A 21,638-nucleotide genomic window follows, 5' to 3' on the forward strand; every position below is an offset into this window, starting at 1 on the left:
GACACTTGTGGATCCACCTGACTCATTTGGAAAACAAATCCCTACTATTGGCCATTTATACCACTGGACCAGGCCCTGGTACCCTGCTGCACCCACCACAATTCATGAACAAACAGCTCTTGCATTGTGGTCAAGGCCAGGGGCCCAACACTGAAGAGTATACCATGAAGAATGAGAGTGAGGGAAGGGGGAAGGGGGGAAGATCAAAGTCCTACCAAATGCAGGCAGGAAAATAAAAGAGGTAGCTATACATTCAAAATTATGAGGAGAAGGGGGGGAAAGGATAGGGGATAGCTCTTACATAGCCATGGGTGAGGTTTCCTTTAGGAACGCCGGCCACAAAATCTGCAAGATAGCAAAGAAAACAAGGCCGTCAACGACAGCAGAAGGATCGATAGAGCCAGGAAAGAACCATAATAGTGCATAACACAGAACCTGAGAAAGCCAAAGTAAATTTCTAGTCCTTGGTAGAAGTAAAATGCACCCATGCAATATGACAATAAATGAGAAACCTGTTTAGGGGTAACTGGGAATTCTGTAAAGTCTGCTTGACATTATCTTGTATCATAAACCCCAACCTCCGTCCCAATGCTCTCACAAGCGTTCTAACCCCACATCTAATATTTTCCAGAACTTTCCCTTCCTGGCCTCTAGTTGGAGGGTGTATGGTTTATAATTGATCTAAAATCATGTGCTTGTAAAACGTCATGCAACGTTTGTTTATTTGACTTGTGTGATTCTTTTCAAAGACTGCAATGAATATGGAACTTTTTGGTGAAGTGAATGTCTAACTCGGGCTCTGTGTTCTCCAAAACCTGTGCATGCACTAGCCCCACTGAATGAGCATGCTCTCACTAAGACCAAAGGTACCTTCAGTGGAGTCACTGCTGAATTCACCCACAGCCACAGAGTAGCCTAAGAACAAAACAAAAGACACAAGGATTCTGGTAAAGATTTTCAACATTGTTCCCCCCGACATAAACACACACACATTTATACCACATTCTTCCTTCTAGATGACAGCATAAATGGGGTTTTCCTCACAGCAACCCTGCAAGGCGGGTTAGCCTGAGAGGGCATGACTCAATTTGAGCAAATTTCATAGCTTCATCTGAAGTTGGGGTCTTTCCAGAGTGGGACAGGTTTGCCAGTGGGCATAGCTTTGCCCTTGACCTCTTCCCTCCCCCCACATCCAGCCCACCTAGTCTTACCCCCCAACTCCCTCGCGCTGCTTTGCACGCTTCTCGCCCTCCTCCCTGTTGCTGACTGCTTCCCACTTCTTGTCCTGCCATATCATTTACGTTGCCCATGGCCTTCCCGCTCCTGCATATCTTTAGATTAAAAATAAATAAATAACCATATTGATAAATCAATCCTAATACTAAAAAATACAAAAATAATAAGACTAGTCAATCAGTCCAAAAACTCAATTTGCTCCTCCATTTGATCAACAAACGGGGGACGCCTCCAGCCTGAGAGTTTTACACACAAACAATCAGTGACTCCAGACCACACCGGGAAAAGCCTCTTGGTCTTAATGCTTGTGTTTACAGCATGTCAGGAGACAGACAATTGTCAATCTGGGGAGCTTCGCAAACAGCAGTCTGTTTGCACACACATACACAATAGAGAACTTGCAAAACATAATGCGCGCACATGCACCCGGATGCAATCCGAAAGCTGGATGCAATTAAAAAGATGGGTAATGGGGTGCTGTGTGGTTTCCGGGCTGTGTGGCCGTGTTCTAGCAGCTCTCTCTCCTGACATTTCGCCTGCATCTGTGGCTGGCATCTTTAGAGGATCTGATAGTAGGAAAGGAAAGCAAGTGGAGTATATATACTTGTGAGTAACAATGAAGATAGCAAGTATATATACTCCACTTGCTTTCCTTTCCTACTTTCAGATCCTCTGTAGATGCCAGCCACAGATGCAGGCAAAATGTCAGGAGAAGATGCTCCTAGAACACGGCCATACAGCCCGGAATCCACACAGCACCCCAGTGATTCCGGCTGTGAAAGCCTTCGACAATACAAGATGGGTAATGCCTGCCCTGCTGCAAATAGGGTGGTGAGTAATAATTTATTTTTATTTTATTTATTTTTTAGATTTCTATACCGCCCTATCCCCAAGGGGCTCCTAACATGCCCTAATACAAAGACTTTCCAGTCAATTCTCTTTGGACTCGCTGTGCACAATTGGCTAAAGAGACCTTTCCAAAGGTAAAGTGATGTTCAGACAAAAGGAAAAGAGATCAAAGTCCTTTGCCTGCATCTTAGATTGAAGAAAAGGCAACCTGTGTAAACAAGTGTGTTGGGATAGGGCTATCTTTGGTTCCATCCTCAGCTCTTGAATACATCAACACATGAAGATGCTTTATCAGACTAACAGTTAGTTTTATCAGACTAACAGTCATTAAAGGTCAGTACTGTCTACTCCAGAGGTGTCCAATTCTGGCGCTTCAGATATTCATGGATTACAATTCCCATCAGCCCCTGCTGGCACGGCCAACTGGTCATGCCAGCAGGGGCTGATTGAAATTGTAGTCCATGAACATCTGAAGCACCAGAATTGGACAGCCCTGGTCTACTCAGAATGGCACTGGCTCTCCAGGTGTCTCAGCTAAAGGTCTTTCACATCATCCACTATTTGATCTTTTTAACTGGAGAAACATGGGATTGAACCTGGGAGATTCTACGTGCCAAGCAGATGCTTTGCCGCGGAGCCATGGCCCCTTGCTGTTGGGTTTCTCATCACCTATCTTTGGTGTACACTGATCTGCAAACAAAAGTAATGTCAGGAGCTGGAGTCCCAAAACAGGAATTGTGTGCAACAGGTCCAGAAGTTGAATCCAGGAAGTCTACCCATAGGGAATGGAACAGTATGAGGGCAACAGTGTGATGGTACACACTCAGAGACAGCAGTATCCCTTCTTCGTAACACTCACCAAGGTAACTGTCGTCAGCACTGAAGTTAGGGTCTGAACGTGTGGCAAGCTGGCCTTGAACCACCAAGACTAAATATCCAGGATCATAGGATTCTTCAATGGCATCCTGAGTTGCAGATAACACCTGACCTGGAAAAAAAGAGAAAGGAGGTCTGTGACAAATCCTAATACCAGCTAAGCCTCAAGAGTGCCTGGACCACTAGAATCCATTTGAATGAGATATTCACTTCCGTCCACACAGGACCCTCCTGGCAGACTGAATCCCTTGGAACATACCCCACCTATGTGTCAGGGAAGTTCAGCGCCATTTGGTTGATGGAGGCGGGACTATAACAGATATGGCAGTGATTGGTAAAAGCAGCTTCTGACATCAGAGATGGGGGTTTGAGTAGGATTGGAGACATTCATTTGTCAGTCTTAGAAAGGATGCTTGCTTTGGTCCAACTCCACTGAACATAAATAACTGGACATTTGGGCTTTTCAGTGGAAACTAGGTCCACAAGGGTAAACAATCTCACCTTTGACTTCTTCTTACCACAAGGAACTCTGCACAAGCTCTGAGGAACCAGTTATGGCACAGCTAACATGTTTATCTTAGTGCAACAGTGTTGCTTTTCGTTAGAATATCTCTGTGTTGTTGCTGCTGAGTGCCTTCCCCTGTATTTTATTTTGCCTTTTTCTATCCCCTTTTTTAATCCAATTACCCTTTCCCTTTTTTTGCTCTCTTTTAGAATAAACCTCTTATAAAGACCTTTTTGTTTTTTGCTTCGCTGGGTACAATCTATTTCTCTGGGACGTTGCTCTTAATCCGTGTGCACTAGACTGCGTGGGTGCTACTAGGTTGGTTGTTATTGCTCTAGTAGCGTGTTCGAAATCTGCCTTCTCAATGGGTCAGTCTGGAATGGGTCCTATGACGTCATTTTCCTTGGGATTCTCTGCAACCACTAAGGAGACTTTCTTTTTTTTTTTTAATAAAGTTTATTGTTTAATCACATAATAACAAAAATCATCACAAACACACACTTACATACATACAACACATGTGGTTTTACAATTGTCACTTAATTAATTAAAACATTTTCATTTTAGCTGCAACCTTTATGAGAGTGTAAAAAAAAATTAAAGTAGTTTCTATCTTTTTTTCTTAGTCTCTCTACGTTATTTCCATCTTGTCTTTTATTTTTAAACTGTTTTTCCTTATACAATCATGTTAAACAGAAAGTCCTGTTCTCTCAATAAAGATTGTTGCAAACTATTTAAACTGTTTTTGCTAGTACTTTTAGATAATTAAAGTTTTCTCATTAATATACTTTCTCTTGTCTTTCTTAACGAGAATTTTTGTTGTTTTATTGAGGAGAAAAAAAAATACATTTCCATTAACTCTACGGGAAAGGGTGTCAAAATAATTCTTATTCGTTATATTAGGTTGATTCTGACCCTTGTCATGATCATGTCTACTCAGGAGACTTTCTAAGAAGAGGACAGTTGACTTTTCCACACTGTTCTCTACCATAAGGAGTCTCAAAACAGCTTACAATCACCTTCCCTCCTCCCTACAACAGGCACCTTGTGAGGTAGGTGAGACTGAGAGAATTCAGAGAGAACTGTGACTGCCCCACGGTCACCCCAGCAGGTGGAGGAGATGGGAAATAAAAACCCGGTTCTCCAGATTAGAGTCCACCACTCTTAACCACTATGCCACACTGGCCTCTGGAACAAGGACTTCTGTCGGTATCAAGGGTCCCTGAAAACACTGATCTTGTGCACACAAAAGTACTAATGGAGGAGGAAGCAAGTACTGTAGCAGAGGAAAGTCTCCTTGGCTACTGGAGAAAAGACTGAAGTGAACAATATCACAGAACCCAACCCTAAGACTTCCCAGTATCCCCACACCCCATCATCAACTGGTGACAAAGAAATGGAAGATGTCCAACTGTCCCTGTGTAGGGTCTCTCCCACTGTAGCCCTGCTCAACCAATACGCTTCTTTGCTCACAGGAACATTCAGCTCTAATGTGCAGCACAGTGGTAGTAGCACAAGAGATAAGGAACAGACAGGGACTCACCTTGCCAGAAGTAGCTTCCAGGTCCACCAAGGAGAACATGCCCAGTCTGCAAAGGGAAGGAAAAGTGTCAGGTTCCATAGAATCTATCCCTAAATCTCACCTGATCCAGAAAATCAGATCCCAAACTTCATCGGACTCACCTGCAATCCCTCCTTGGTGTCATATGTTGGGTTTTTTTCCCTTTGTATCTTCGCCACAACCACAAAAGTTTAGGGAGTGGCTGTGGCCCAACGGTAGAACAGCTGCCTCACATGCAGACGGTCACGGGTTCAACTCACAACACCTCCAGTTCAAAGGACAAGGTCGTGCCGTGAAAAAATTCTGCCTGAGATCTTGAAGAGATCTGTCAGCCTGTCAGTCAGCCCCATCCAAAGAGGAGGGCCTGAATCCACCAGTGGGGGTGGTGTGGCATCATACTGGTGGATTTGCAGTCCGGGGGGGGGGGGGCAGTCTAGGGGCGTGGCTTCCTCCCAGTCATTGCCCCCACTGCAGTGGTGGCCGGGGTTTCAGGCTTAGGACACCCAAAAGGTGGTGCAAGTCCATTAAGTTTCAGGGTAGATTTTTCCAGATATTCTAGGGTCCAATTCCCATCAGTTTCGTCAGCATGGCTACCTTGGCCATGCTGGTAGGGGCTGATGGGAATTGTAGTTCCTGAACATCTGGAGAGCCGCAGGTTCACTACCCCTGTCCTAGGGGTTCCCAGTGGTGGTTTTTTTTGCCATTTAAGCCTCCCCATGTCACTGGGAAGCCTCCCTGGGGATCGTGGGACCAAAGAAGGCTGTAGAGCCACGCCAAGTGCCTGGCCTGTTAAATGGGGCTGCTCGAAGACAAGACTGGAGCATAACCCCATCAGGACGCCAAACCCAGCATTAGACAGTTTAACATCTTCAATGCAAACAAGGGCTGTGTCACACAGAAAGCTTCATGGTCGAGCAAGGATTTGTACCACCAAGCCCAGCATATTTCCCAGGATGCCACATTTGCTCTGCTGTCCACTCACTGGCACACCTTTCATTTAATCCATGAAGACCTACCGTGCTAGGATCACAATAGCCCCACCATCCTTTCTGTTGCCTACTAGGCTGCACCCTCAATAAAAGACCACTAAAGCCATGATGGATATAGTCTAAAGACGAGGTTGTGTTCAATCATCCTCAGGGAGAACTGAGCTGCAGCAGAAGCCACCTCCTCAGAGCTGCACAGTGGCAGTGCTAACTTATCGAGGACAATGAACAGGTAGCTGTCAATCCAGGCAGATTCCAACCATGAAGGGTGGGCTTGAAACTGGACCAGCCAAGATGTGCCCACGCTTGATAGAAAGGGACCCCAAACTCCTGGCTCTTTCACAAACTCCTGGCTCTTTTAATTTGATGCACAACTAAAGAGTTTGCTCCTCAAACACAACACCTCCTGAACTAGACCATTACAGAGAGTCCATTTTATTGTGACTGGAAGCAGCACTCCAGCCAAGATCTTGTATTTTTGTTTAATCTTTCTGCCTACTGGCTGTTTGAAATTGTGATTGTAATTCATGGTGGTCTTTCTGTGTTTTATGCATTTATATGATTGAAGTGCTACAAGTGGGAACCTGCAAGAACTTGCAAGAGGTATTTAATCACCCCTCTCTTCCTTTTCCTGAAAGCCCCCTCTAGCCTTTCCCTTCCGCTTCCTTCTCTCTTTCCATGGCTGCCAATCTCCAGGTGTGGCCTGAGATCTCATGGCATCGAATAGCTCTCTCAGCTATTTGGGATAGAGCTTCTGGGGACTGAGGTTTAGGGAGTGGAAGCAACCTCAGCAGGACATAATGCCTTACAGTTCACCTTCCAAAGAAAGCCATTTTCCAAGAGAACATATCTCTGTCATCTGAGAACCACTGGAATTTGGGTAACCACCCAGCCTCTACCAGGAAGTTGGCAACCCTAATTCCCTTTGGAGAAAATGACTACTTTTAGAGAGAGGAGTCTGTGGCGTTGTACCCTTCTCGAGGGACCTTGTCTTCCTCAAATCCCAGCCTCCCAAAGCTTCTCCCCACCAAATTTCTGGGAATCTCCTAACCTGGAATTAGCAACTCTATCTCCTTCCTCACACAATAGTCAACTCCCATGCCCCACCCACCTCACAGGATGTTTGTTAGCGGGCGGGGAGAGAGATTGTAAGCCCTTTGAGTCTCCTTACAGGACAGAAAGGGGGGGATATAAATCCAAACTCCTTCTTCTTCTTCTTCTTCTGCTCCTCTGTCTTCGGGCTGTCCTCTCACTCCCCAGCTGCCTTCAGCTAGGGAAAACTGAGGCTCAGTTGTATGGTACCAGCCACTGGGTCAGACCCACATGCATGGCAAGGAACGCTCAAGAACTTGAGGGGTGGCATCTCATTCTCCTCTTTATCCTCCTCCACAGACTATTTCTTTTCTGCCCTCCTTGCAACCCCTATATCAGTGATAGCTTAACCTTTCGGTGACCGAAAGCCCAAATTGCAACCCAAAACCCACTTATTTATCGCAGTGCCAACACAGCAATTTAACCTGAATACTGAGGTTTTAGTTCAGAAAAAACGTTATTCCAAGCATGCATGCTACTGAGTAAGCTTGGTGGTAGTCAGTGGCTTTGCTTTGAAGCTAACCATGCAATGCTTTTGAATGGGTGAATCCACGACCCGAGGGAGGGTTTACTCAGAAGCAAGCCCCATTGCCAGCAATGAAGCTTACTCCCAGGTAAAGGATCAGCTTTAGTTCTTTGCATAAAAATCAGTGGGGTTTAACAGCCTAACAGGGTTACCTACACTGCTTCCCCAAAAGACTAGGTCTTAGGTTTAATGCTAATAATCAAGCTTCCAGAGGCTCCAGGCCAGCCTAGATGGGGTGGGGGTGGGAGCTACCCCAGTGCTCACAGAAAGGGCTCTGAGTGCCACCTCTGGCACCCATGCCATAGGTTCGCCACCACTGCCCTATATCCTTTTCTCCTGTCCCAGCCTCGTTCTCCCCTCTAGCCATTCACCAACCTACCTTTAATCTGCCTCCCATGTTCAACTATGAGTATTATGTATTTTCTTCATTTTATAACTGAGCATTATCCCCAGTGTAGACCAAAGCTGCCTCACATTACTCTTTCCTTTTATTCAAAACAACAAACCCCTGTGAGGTAGGTTAGGCTGAAAAATATGTGACTGGTCCAAAATCACCCAGTGAGCTTCCACAGCAAAATGGGAATCGACCTGGGTCTCCCAGATTCTAGTCAGAAGCTCTAACTGCTACCGCTATTACACTGCCTTTCATAGGGATTGCTGGTGTTGAAGTGTAAAACATCCAAGCTCTAGCTGAATCATGCAAGTCGGTGGTATCAAGTCACCCAGAGATTGCTGCAAGGCCTAGGGATGAGTTTGTTATAAATTGTTACAGGCTGTATATGGTTATGGATCATATTGTTACATTTAATGTTGGTAGCTACTCTGGAGCCATAAGGAAAAGAAATGAAATAAAATGTACAAATCTGCATTGTAAGTGCCCTTGAGTTCTGTCTGTGAGGTAAACAGGCAAGTAATAATGATTTAAATAAAATAATAAATAATTGCTATTCCAAGGATTGAGTTTGGGACTTCTGCATATTTGCGAGCTATCAGCAAACTATGGGAACAGCATGATTATCACCCACAAGCTAACTGGGGTCTTCATATCTCACCCCATCGGAGAGAAAGTTCCTGTCCCGCCTCTAAATGAAGGAACTCAGCATCATGACTGCCCGCGGCTCCAACCACGGACTGGTAACTTACCTTTGTGAATTCAGCTTAAATCCACCTTGACAGTAACCTTGTCCACGGCTGAGGTCAGGTCTAGCAGAGAGAAAGAGAGGGGAAATCAGATAGGCTGTTAAGTTGCAGGACAGAATATTCTTGACTGATGAGATGCATATGGCTTCAAGGTCGGTGACCCTTGAAGCCATATGCATCGTCAGTTCTCAGAAGCTAACCAGGGTTGGCCCAGGTTTGTACTTGGATGAGAGATCACCAAAGAAGTTCAGTGATTGCTACAAAGAGGCAGGTGGCAATGGCAAACCACCTCTGTTCGCCTCTTGCATCAAAAGCCTATGGGTTCACTTGAAACAGTGGCGGAGCTGGGGACCAAAGTGCGTTTACATCGGGCACGTGCCTGGGGTGTGTGAATTGTCTCAGGCCCTCCCCTTCTGGTGGTGTTTCACTCCTCAGCCATTACTTTGGTTTTAGCCTCTTTTTTTTTCAGAGCAGGCTGCAAGGCTCACTGGTTGTAACGGCCTGATTAGTTGGTTCCCAGGGAGACCTTGGGGCTCACAAGGTCTCCTGGAAGTATAGTTCCCATCAGGCCGCTTTTATTGAGCACAGGCCTTTGCAGCCTGGAAAAGTTCCCTGGAAAAAAAAGGAAAGCGAAATTCAAGGTGTAAGTGTGTGGGCAGGGGAAGCCGCTGGGGACATGGGGTGGAAATAGAATGACCGGCTAGTTTGGCCCAGTTAATGCTCTGACCTGAAATCAGCTGTGACTATGCGCCACTTTCTACCAACACTAAACCTGATTTTTTTTAGCTTGGTCTGGGCAAGCCTTTCTTTCTCATGTGTGCTATGGATAGATTTGTTCGCCAGTCAGCCAGTCAGCCCACTGCAAAGAATCAGAAGGGCTGCCTGGCTACAACTCGCCAGAACTCAGCAAAGCTTAACAACATTACTAGTGTAATTAGTGAAGTGCTTAAAATGAAGTAGGCATTGCAGAGAGATAAACACACACAGCTGCCTGCAGACTCTAATAATCGCTTTCCAGTTAATACAAACTAGTTAATCTCTGGCGACAACTGCCGTATTTATATTCTTTGCACCAGCTGTCGCCTGAGGCAACGGACAAATCCTAACTAGATTCAAACAACAGAGCCATGGAAATGCCTCCTCTCCAAAAAAACCCGAAAAGTACCAACCAAGGATACCTCAGAGGGCAAATGACATATTCTCCCTTTATCACACCATCCAGCCTTCCAAAATACCGAAACAGACAACGACATGCATGGATCCTAAATGCTGCCCAGGGGAAAGGTATCCTAAAATTGTAAACAGAGCCTTTCTGGATTGGACTAGCAGTCACTATAATCCAGCATTCAATTTAATCCAGCAGTTCTCAACCTGTGGGTCAGGACCCTTTAGGGGTCGAATCCACTTTCATTAGGGATCGCCTAAGACCATCGGAAAAACACATATCTCGGCGGTCTTAGGAACCAAGACACAAATAATTTTATGGTTGGGGTCACCCACAACATGAGGAACTGTATTAAAGGGTCACGGCATTAGGAAGGTTGAGAACCACTGCTTTAATCCAACATCCAAGCCCTGGCACTGATATTCAAAGGTTTACTGTCTCTGGATTTAGAGCCGCGACGCGACAAGCACGCACACACGCTATCAATAACACCCCAACCAGTCACCAGTTCCTTTGATAAAGCGAGTAAACTCTCAAAAGCTTATACCCTGAATATTGTTGGCCTTTAAGGTGCTACTGGATTTAAATCTAGCACTTCCACCACAGACCAGCACATCTGGCCACCTGAGACTATGTCTGTCTGTGCGCTTGGATGCTGTCCAGTTGCAGCCAACTTATGGCAACGCTGTGGTTCCCAAAGCATGAGATGTCCAGAGGAGGTTTGTCATTTCTGCCTCTGCATGGGCTGAGGGAGCTCTGAGAGAACTGTGATTGCTCAGGGTCCTGCTCTCCAGAGGGTCAGGGACCATACCTCATCGCTGCCAGCATGGCCAATTGGCCATGCTGACAGGGGCTGATGGGAATTGTAGTTCCTGAACATCTGGAGAGCCGCAGGTTCCCTACCCCTGGACTAGCTCGTGGTCATCCAAAAGTCATCGTGTGGAGGTGAGGGGTACTGAACACAGTTCTCCAGAAGACACATCCACTGGTTTTTAACCACTACACCACATGGGATAATCCTGGTTCAAAGCCATTTCCTTACAGTGGTGAAAAAGAGATTCTTGGTTCCCCTTCCCAATTTAGCGGAGTTATTTCACACCAGCAATCCTAGAAAGAGCAGGGAAAAGGTACTGGACAGATTCAAATGGTGGTAGGATGTGGTCTCCTCTTTTTCACAGAACCCTTCTCTTAAAAAAACAAACTCCTGTTCTCCCTCAGGCTACTGGGGGTTCATTCTATGCACATTCATGAAAATAGGGTGTGGGAAAAGCTGCTGCTATTTCCTTTGGGACACCTCTGTAGTGAGGGCTGGAAGACAGCTCCACGCCCTGAACTGGTCCCCCACTCTGATCTTGAGGCGCTGTACAGACCAGGATGAGCAATGCTTGATGGGATGGGCGTGAACTGCACAGCTGGAATCCAGGGAGGGCAACCAGTGACCTGGCCTGCACTGACCTCAGAAGAAATCTCAATTCTGGCTCCAAAAGAAAGACAGGAGGGGAGGGGCCGCAGAAGTTAAAGAAGCACTATCTATTCTTGGATTGTGGTCACTTCCTCCACAAGACCTTGCAACACTCAGGAAAGGAAGGACCAGCTCCCCAGACAGTCAATTCTGCTGGTACGTACGGGTGAATGATTAATTTGTATGACTTAACATTTCCGAACAGTGCGGTATAAGAGAACTGCTACAATTATATGAGAAATGTTAGGGAAAAAATGAAAGATTCCCAGGGGGCCTGAATATGACCTGAATTGGCAGAATGCTTCCTCCACTGATGCATTACTACTATGTGTTTAATGCTCTCCGCCGGCATTTTGTTCATCCTGTACTTCCATTTATATCTGTCAAAGTCATGTGGGCATGTTCCTTCTGTTCTGCTAGCATGGATCTCATTAACAGCACAACAAGGCCATGTATTAGTATGAGAGGTTTTTGCCAACCTGGAAAAAGCTCAAGGGGTACAGAAAAATATAAAAAACCATTTTTTTTCAATGGAAAGGGAGAAGCCCACCCCCACCCCCTTCCGAGCCTCTTGGAGCTCCTTCACACCATAGATCTTCTAGGGACACCTTTTGAGATCCTGTATGCTAGACAATGAAGGGTTACCACACCAATCCCTAAAAGACATGATGGTGTGCATGCATTTGGGGTGGGGGTGGGGGGGCTGATCAGAACCAGCAGTGCATGGCTGGAAGGAGTGGATGGAATGAGAGTGAAGAAAGAAACAAATAGCTAATAGCAGAAGGACCGGAGGAAACAGGTACCCAAAAAGATCTGGCAACTGTGGAAGTGGGACCTGGGGGATGGAGAGAAGAGGGGGCAGGTGAGGGGAAAGCGGAGACAGATTGGTGAGGTCACAAAGTGTGCAGTAGAGATCAGAGTGGCCTAGTTGATAACCAATGCCACGCCCGCCTCCCCGCATGTTTGCATATCACTGGACAGCCAACAGACTATCCATTCATGCTGCATTTCATACCAACCTGTTGTGCAATGGTACCTGGCTACACCATTGTTGTTTCCAAAGTGTTTCTACAGGGATCAGAACCAGTAGTTGAAACATACTGTAAAAGCTCTCAATTCAGTTTGGGGTCAAAGTCATCCACCAGCATTCTCACATGCACTCTCTCAGTCCCAGCAACCCCGTTACCTGAACGACAAGGTGCATATTCCACAAACTTGGTAAAGTTGTTGACTGAGAGATAGCAGGTGCCCACAACTTCATGTTCTGGCTCATCCTTGTTTGTCCGCCAGCTGTACAGGGGGGCACAAGCCTAGGGAAAGAAGAGGAGCCCTGGTAAGCAAAGACAGCCTCATCTTCTGTGATGCAGCAGAGGTGACTTTTGTCCTATAAGCGTCCAGAGTCTAAAAGCGTAACCTCACCATCCAGACTTCTGTGCAACCCATGCCATGTGTCTATCATGCCGGCCTGCAGATAAGCATAATCCTGGTTTCATCTTTAGTCTTCTGTACAGACCCATGTTGGGATTGAGCATGTACATGCCGGCCAGCAGATAAACACAATCCTGGTTTCATCTTTAGTCTTCTGTACAGTCCCATGTTGGGATTGAGCATGTACATGCCGGCCAGCAGATAAACACAATCCTGGTTTCGTCTTTAGGCTTCTGTACAGTCCCATGTTGGGATTGAGCATGTACATGCCGGCCAGCAGATAAACACAATCCTGGTTTCGTCTTTAGGCTTCTGTACAGTCCCATGTTGGGATTGAGCATGTACATGCCGGCCAGCAGATAAACACAATCCTGGTTTCGTCTTTAGGCTTCTGTACAGTCCCATGTTGGGATTGAGCATGTACATGCCGGCCAGCAGATAAACACAATCCTTGGTTTCAGTTTTTTGTATTTCTGTACAGTCCCATGTTGGGATTGAGCATGTACATGCCGCCAGCAGATAAAACACACAACTTGGTTTCGTCTTTTTGTAGGCTTCTGCACAGTCCCATGTTGGGATTGAGCATGTACATGCCTGCCAGCAGGATAAACACAATCCTGGTTTCCCTTGCCTTTTAGGCTTCTGTACAGTCCCATGTTGGGATTGAGCATGTACATGCCGGCCAGCAGATAAACACAATCCTGGTTTCGTCTTTAGGCTTCTGTACAGTCCCATGTTGGGATTGAGCATGTACATGCCGGCCAACAGATAAACACAATCCTGGTTTCGTCTTTAGGCTTCTGTACAGTCCCATGTTGGGATTGAGCATGTACATGCCGGCCAGCAGATAAACACAATCCTGGTTTCATCTTTCATCCATGTTGGGATTGAGCATGTGCAGGCTGGCTATGTGCAGGCCTACTGGCCAGTCAACCCACACACAGTTTTAGTGTGTGCCTGGGCCAGGCCCATATCAAGCTGGTGCAGGGCCTGTAGCATGTTACACAGAGACTCTAAATTTTTTAAAAACTGCTCAGAAATACTAAAATATAAATCATTTACTTGCGCAGTTGAAGGGGAGAGTTGGTGCAAAAGACAGAATACAAACTAAGCCATACCACAGTTGCAAGGGGAGGGGGATGTCTGCTCATTATTCTGGGACCCGAATTAAAAAATATATGCAAGTGTGAAGGTCTGCCCCCCCCCTTTTTAATCCAAACAAAAATTCTGTTACTACTTCTGAGCTTCACTTATTGTGGGAATTTATAAAGTGGGGAAAATTAACAGCAGTTTGTGGTTCAGCCAGGAAGCTGAAATTCCAGGGGACAAACACCCCCAGTACCAGAAACAATCAAACAGTCCTTACAGTTATAATGTGGCTGGTTCATATTAGAATTTATTATTGGGCACAAAATTTGATAGGCTGAAACAAATCTCAGCTCTCATGTGTTTAAAAAGTCTCAAGTTTCTTTCTTTATCTTTTCACTTTTCTCTTCGATTCAGTTTATTATATTTACTTTTCTTTCTTTCTTTATACAAAGGATTATCGGCTGCCCTCTCTCCTCCTTGGAAGAACTCTATAATTCCCGAAACCTAAAAAAAGCCCAAAATATTCTGAGGGACCCGTCTCATCCAGCACACTCTCTTTTTGAACTGCTACCATCTGGTAGGCGATACAGGACTATCAAATCTAGGACAAAGAGGCTTAGAGACAGCTTCTACTCTAGAGCTGTGGCTATGCTGAACTCTGTGGCTTCGTGTTGATGTGTTTGGGGCTGTGTAGGGATGGGTGGAGGAAGGGGAAAGTGAGGATGGGGTATGAGTCTGAAATTGTGTGCATCGAGGAATGCTGCTGTAAATTTCGTTGTGCGTGCACAATGACAATAAAATGCTTATGCTTATAGAATTAGGTAAACAGAATGGGTTTCTTAGAATATTTAGAACATGAAGGAATACTATAAGATTAATGAAGTAATGTTATGCATATATGTTTGTAAACCCTTTCAGATCAAGATTCTTTCTTTTTTTCCTTTCTTTTTGTATGTACTTTATATTAATGTTTCTCAATGTGAATTACTTATGTATTTTCTTAAATATTCCTAATAAAGATTGTGGTGTGTTTTTTTAAAGTCTCAAGTTTCTAGTCTTCATGGATAAAAAGGCAGGCCTGAAAGGGAGCAGTGCCCGATGAGACCCTGGAAGACCAAAAGGCAGAAAGGGAAGCCCAGCAATATTTTCAGCAAAGGTGCCAGGATTTTAGTGCCCTGAACAGCTCTGTCCCCCTCCTCTTGAATAGTAAAAACAGTCCACAGCACAGTCTGGAGAAGATCTATGACAAAGGCCTTGAGCCTAAAACAGTTAAGAGAAGCAGGGCCAGAGAGGGAAACAACCCAATAACATATTGATAACCCATCTAAAAATACTCAGCCACCCCTAAAGAAGTTACAGAGCCACTGCTCTGTGCTGCCACAAAGAACTGGACAAAAGCCATTGCTTTCAAAGGCAGGAAGGTAGGTCTGAGGTTAGATGTGAGAAGGGAAGAAACAAAACAAAGAGCAAAGGGACAAATGGCCTGAACTGCTTCTGATACTAGTTTTTGGGACTGAGAGCTCAGGTAGGGAGGGAGGGAAGAGATGGATCAGATAGGGAGCTTGCAATTTCTTTTACTTGGCCTTGTCTGGAGGGGGGGGATCAAGGAGTGCTGACCTTTGAGTCTGAAGGCTTGAGAAGTGAAGCAGACCAAGCCTAACTTCCCCTTGGTCCCAGGAAGGGACCTTGCTACATGTCGGCTTAAGCCTACAGATGACCAATCACTGTCAGAGTTACTGCTGGGGATATATTTAAGCACAGAGCAGACCATCTGTGCCCGCTCCTAAGTCAAAAGGACAAGGGTGCTGGCTGCAGGACTGAATGGAGGGTTTGTGCTTTTGATCCATGCAGATCCTTTCAAAGGTCCCCATTGGCCCACCTGGACAAAAGGGAAAGGCACACTGAAGGCAGCATCTAAAGCAGTGTTCTGTGCAAGGTTACCATGGGGGAAGACGTCTTTTCAAGTAAGGTAAGGTCCATTGCTTTCACCCACCACTGGAACTGGGCGAGTTCAAACCTCTTTGGTGCTGATGCAGGGGCTCAGTTCAGTCCTGGTTCAGGGAGGGGCTGGGGCTCAGGGACAGAGCCTCTGCTGGGCCTACAGAAAGTCCCAGGTACAACATCTCCAGGATCAGGCAGTAGATGATATCTGTGAAAGACCTCTGACTGAGATCCCGGAGAACCACTGCCAATCTCAGGGCCCCCACCTTGTGCTACCCAACAGGCGATGTCTGTGCACCAAAGAAGGCAGCCCAGAGCGAATGTCTCGATCCAGGTCGGTTTCAATTAACAGCACCTGGAAACTCATGTGTCAATACCCGGCCCTGACAACCCTTCGCCACTTTAGCTCAGCACCCGTGCCACGACCCGAGTCTTACCAAGATCGAACTGCCGTGGGACCGCACCGTAGCACCAAACCATTGCAGGGATTTGAATTCCATTTGTTCCAACGTTCCGTTGACCTCTTCCATACGGGATCCTGCATGGCAGAAAATGCACAGAAGTCAGCATTTCCCGAGATGTCAGATTAAAACTGGAAGTATACTAGCTCAAAATGACACCTGTATATTTGCTCCTTCTGCTCCCCAGACCAATATTTGGCAATGTTCTTTGCAACTGTTAGCAACCCAATCAATATTGCCTCCAGCATCTCACCCTCAGCTTGCCCCAGTGCTTTCGCATCAGTCCTGGGATGCCTCTAAGATTCTCCACATTTATCAGCTCTGTTGTACATTGTACAATGTACTGTTGAAGGCTTTCATGGATGGAATCAACTGTCTTTTGTGGGTTTGCTGGGCTGCGTTGCCATGAACTAGTGGTTTTACCTTCTAACACATGATCCACATGTGTGCTGATATCTTCAGAGGCGTGTCATATTAAATGTGCTTCTCTCCATGGAACTGTGCTACAGACAGAAACACACCTAACCAGGACATGCCTCTGAAAATGCCAGCCACAGAGGCGGGCAAAACTTTAGGAGCTAAAACTGCCAGATCGCAGCCACACAGCCTGGAAAAACCACAACAGCCATAGTACCCTTGCTTTTCTCACACAGGATTACTGTTTGTATATTAGCAGAAAGGATGGGGGGGGGGGGTTAGACCCTTGCCAATCAAACATTTCCAACCCACCACTGTTATTTATTGATGCTACATGGAGACTCCCCAGTCTGATGGGCCTAGAGAGGGGATACATTTAACGAAGTGGCTTTATTTCTAACAAGGCATATCATCAGAGATGGGATCCAGCAGGTTCTCACCAGTTCCCAAGAGTGGGTTACTAATTATTTGTATGTGCCGAGAGGGGGTTACTAATTGGGTCTGCTTTTCCGTCAGAAATTCCATTAGGTCCAAAAATCATGAAGTCCTGTTGTTTCCTATGTGGCTGGTTAGCAAAGGTAGAAAACGGGATAATTCTCCCTGTTGGGCTGTTTTAAAAACATGTTTTAGAAATATGGTAAAGTTCCTTGTTTAAGAAAAGTATCCTTCTTTTGATTTCTAGAAACAAAATTAAGTATTTGAAAGTATTAAGTATTTGACAGGCAGTCAATTAGAGGAGAAGTAGTTGTTTCTGTTGGCAGTAGACGACAGGACTTGCCATAATGAGTTTAAATTGTGGACAGAAAGATACCAGCTGGAAATTAGGAACTTTTTTTTTACAGTAAGAGTTTTTTACAGTAACAGAGAAATTATTAATGCCCCGCCCCCGGAATGTCCGGCCAAGCCCCCAGAATGTCCGGCCACGCCCCCGTCATGTTCTGCCCAGCCCCATTGGCTGTTTGCCACTGTTTGAATCCCACCACCATGGGAACCTGTTACTAAACTTTTTGGATCCCACCACTGATATCACTGCTCTTCTTCTGGCACCCGGGTGTCCAACGGTGCATAGCCAGGGATGCTGAAATGCTCAAGTTCAATGACAAGAGGCAGACTATGTGTAACTTGACCTGTAGCCATCATTCTTGCCAAAGACCTTCTCTCAGGAATGGGGTGGGGGTTTGAGGTCCGTCTATCAGAGCTCACATCAGTTTAGATGGAATATTAGGCCAGGATTAGGGAGAACCAGCGACTTCACTGGGCTCTGGTGCATATGCACCAACCTCATAGCACATGACTGTCATGTACCACCATTGCTGCTTGCCTCCAGACCAAACTTCTCCAGCATTTCAGCTCCCTTCTGGCATCTGTCTCTCTATCTTGCTTTGCTCTTTTTATGATGATAAAGCAACAGAATAAGCTGAAGTTTGACGGGAAAATAAGTATGACTTATATTTTCCATTTTTGCAAAAATGTCTGGGGTTTTTTTCCAGGAATAAAAACAAACTCCCCCATCCCCACCATGGCTTCAAATGTTCTGACCTGTTGCATCTCTGGCCTGTTGCATCTTTGCATGATTTATAGGTCTGACTTTGCCTCCTTTCAATCAGCCTTTGTTAGGAGGGCAGGGAATTCTATCACATCTCTGCATCTGGCACAATACTGAATCCACCTCTCACTTCTGAAGCAGAGATACAACATTGCCCACCTGCTGAAGGAGGCTGCCCATTACATCTCTGCATGATTCCCTGCTCCGGCACTGCCTCCTTCCAAATCAGAAGGCAGGTCCAGATTAGTGGCTGGTGCAGCAACTAGGCTAGGCACTTGTGCCTCTGGGTAAAATGTAGCTACTCTGAAAATAAGTTGTTAGCAATAAAAATGTACCTCCTCCTTTAATTCAGAAAAAAGGTGTCAGTTAGAAGTCTGGAAAGTCCTGGCTGAGACTTTGAGCTATGCGTTTGTTGCTTTCCTGGTAACTGCTACCTTTGGTCTCCATCCAGATCAGAAAAGACATCTGCAGCACGCTGCCCCGGTCCAAACAAGGTCACTGTATTTCCTGCTTCAAAATACCAAGGCAGCAATCCAACGGGATACAAACAGTTACTCTAGGATCTTCTGAGAGGTTTAGTAACCCATCAGCCATTGACCCCCAAATGATTGCTCCACACTAGGGTAAACCACGCGAGTCCTGCAGACTAATTGTGCCTCATCAAAGCCCTTTTCTCTGTTTTTCAAAGCTACAAGAGTTGTCGACATATTGCTTATTCCCACACATTTTTCCCTCCTTAATTTGCCTCAGAGCCTGAAAGATAAACACTCTTTGCCCAGCACAATTTCAAAAATCCCACAACACTGCTGGGAACCAAACTCCAGAAATGCCATCCCATTTTGTTCAGAGAGAAAGTATTTCATAACATAGAACTGTTTTCGTTTTCCCCCTCCCAAGATTTCCAACAGTTCTTGTGTATAAGGTGGGAAAACCAAAGGAACTCAGAGAGAAGGAAAAACCCTTGTTAATCAAAACTTCCGCCACCGCCCTGAACTATTGCTAGATCCAAAGTAGAGGATCCCAGGGGGGCAACCGAGAAAACAGCAAAACTGGGCCAGCCACAGACAAAATAGGAGGTCTCCACATTCTCAAAGAATTTCTCGGGCATGCAAAAGAATGACTTCGTAAATTAACCAAAAGAGAAAAACTGACCTCATTGGAATAAATATGCTCTTAGAAGCAGGACATTTTTGAGAGCAGTAGAGTCAATTAAAGGGGGGGGGAAGGGACAGGGGAAAGACAGCCTGTTTTGAGAGCTTATAAAAACATGGAATGGAAGATTTTAGGAGGTGAGGTGGAATGAATGGTGCCATCTTTCAGGTGGGGTTTGAAGATCTCCCAGATCAACTGATCTCCAGATGACAACAATCAGTCCCCGGAAGACAATGGTTGCTTTGGAGGATGGACCCCATGGTATGTTGCCCTGCTGATGTCATTTCCTTACCCAAACCTTGCACTTCACAGGATCCTTTCCCAAATCTCCAGGAAGTCCCAACCCGAAGCTGGCAACCCTCTTTGGGATTTGTTGAAGGACACAGTTTAACAGTTCCACTACAGCGGTTTTCTAAGTTCTGAGGTCCCTTGGAAACTTCTCCAGGCATTCTCAATGTGAAGATCAAATATGGCATAAACTTTCCCTTGAAAGAGAGCTGGATTGTTACAAACACCCAATTAGGGGGTTTGGGTTTGATCAACACAGCAATCACAATTCATATGATGCAACACAGAGGGCCAGGATTGTGAAGTGTGTGAACAGTGTCCCCTGGAATACCGCACAATCCTCTACAAACGTTGCAAACACACAAGGGTTTCTTGGTGGGGAAATCAATTTGGAAATGGGTTCCCTGAGGGAAAGAAGTTTCAAAACCACTACTCTGCTCTGTGGAAACACAAAATACCCACAATAAGGAGTCCCCACAATAGGAACATTTATTCTAGACTGCATGTCTAGTGCCCATATTTGGATGATTGGTAGGGCTGTCAACTAGCCTGAAGAAAACTATCCTGTTTTAATAGAGGCTTAATATGTAGAAACAGCAACTGAAAATTTTCATAGCATGGAGCCAAACAACATCTCCTGAAAAAAATATCCTGTTAAAGCAGTGGTGGCGAACCTATGGCACCCCAGATGTTCATGGACTACAATTCCATGTTGTGTGTGTGTGTGTGTGTGTGTGTGTGTGTGCGCGCGCGCGCGTAAAAAAGGAGGGGTGTTTTTACAATTCTACCAAAAAACTAGAATTCAGTAAAACTCAAAAGCTTGCTTCTCTAACTTTGAACTTCCGTTGGTCCAACCACAGAATCGCCTTATCTGCCCTGCGCTGCTTTCAATTCACGCAGGCCAGATTTTCCTGGCCCCTGGATGCCTCAATCCCTCCAATTCATTATATGCAGAAACTGAAATTGAGACCCATTCTTTTGCTCCCTGACTGGAATGCAATCTCTGGTCTCAGCTGAGCAAGGGGAACTCCCCCTGGCCCAGCTCCACTGGGTACTGGCCAAGCTTCGAGGGCCATGCGCCCAGGCAGGGAATCCCCATGCTAGGCCAAACAGCCAGCCAAAAGCCTGGGTCTTCCTCAGCACTTCCTTAGAGAGGAAGAGTTTAGCCCTTACCCCTCTGCCCAGATAATGCTTCAGGGACTTAAATGCCTCAGGGACTGCCAAAATTATTACTTTTAAGTAATCTACTGAAAGGACAGTCTTTTGGGAAAATTGGGACCGCATCTCTCATCCACCTTGTTCTCGAGAAGTGACCCCCACATATATCAGAAACGCAAGCACACATAAGAAACACACACATACCATAAAGAACAACCGCAAGCACACACCAACCATAAAGAAGCACACCAAAATGTATTTCCACATTGGTTGGGAGTCTGAATACTAAATGCAGCATTAAGTTGAGGTGGCGTAGTGCTCAGGGTGTTGGGTAAAAAACCAGGATTTCAGGATACAATCCCTCTCCCCACATAGAGTTGTCAACTCTAAGCTGCCATAGAGTCCACCCTCCAAAGTAGCCACTTTCTCCAGGGATGTGGTCTTTGTGGTCTGGAGATCAGTCGTAACTGCAAGAGATCTCCAGTCGCCCACCCCACACCGGGGGTTTGGCAACCCTACCCCCACACCATGAAAATCAGTGAGTGCCTTTAGGCCAGACTGCAGTCTCCTTTGGCTTGACCCGCCTCACAGGACTGGTGTGGCAATTCAACTGAGGAGAGGAGAGCCATGTACACCACCCTGATCTCCTGGGAGCAAATGAAGGATTTTAAAAAAAATATCAACATGGTTCCTCCCTTCTTTCATATTATCCTTTCAACAACCTTCCAACAACAAACATCACCCAGTGGGCCTCATGGCC

General features: G+C 45.8%; 1 protein-coding gene and 1 long non-coding RNA gene across 2 annotated transcripts in view; one reads left to right on the top strand and one right to left on the bottom strand.

Annotated features, from left to right (window-relative positions):
- NCKAP1L (NCK associated protein 1 like) overlaps positions 1 to 21,638 on the top strand; it is a 640,546-nt gene that overhangs the window by 180,926 nt on the left and 437,982 nt on the right. The gene's annotated exons all lie outside the window — the stretch shown is intronic.
- Positions 2,978 to 8,832, bottom strand: LOC125428078. The gene is made up of 3 exons (XR_007243766.1): positions 8,775 to 8,832; positions 5,010 to 5,055; positions 2,978 to 3,073 (listed from the first exon to the last, which is right to left on the bottom strand). It is a non-coding gene; the product is annotated as an uncharacterized LOC125428078 (long non-coding RNA).

This window comes from Sphaerodactylus townsendi, linkage group LG03 (genome assembly GCF_021028975.2).
Source record: "Sphaerodactylus townsendi isolate TG3544 linkage group LG03, MPM_Stown_v2.3, whole genome shotgun sequence".
Lineage (NCBI taxonomy): Eukaryota > Metazoa > Chordata > Lepidosauria > Squamata > Sphaerodactylidae > Sphaerodactylus > Sphaerodactylus townsendi.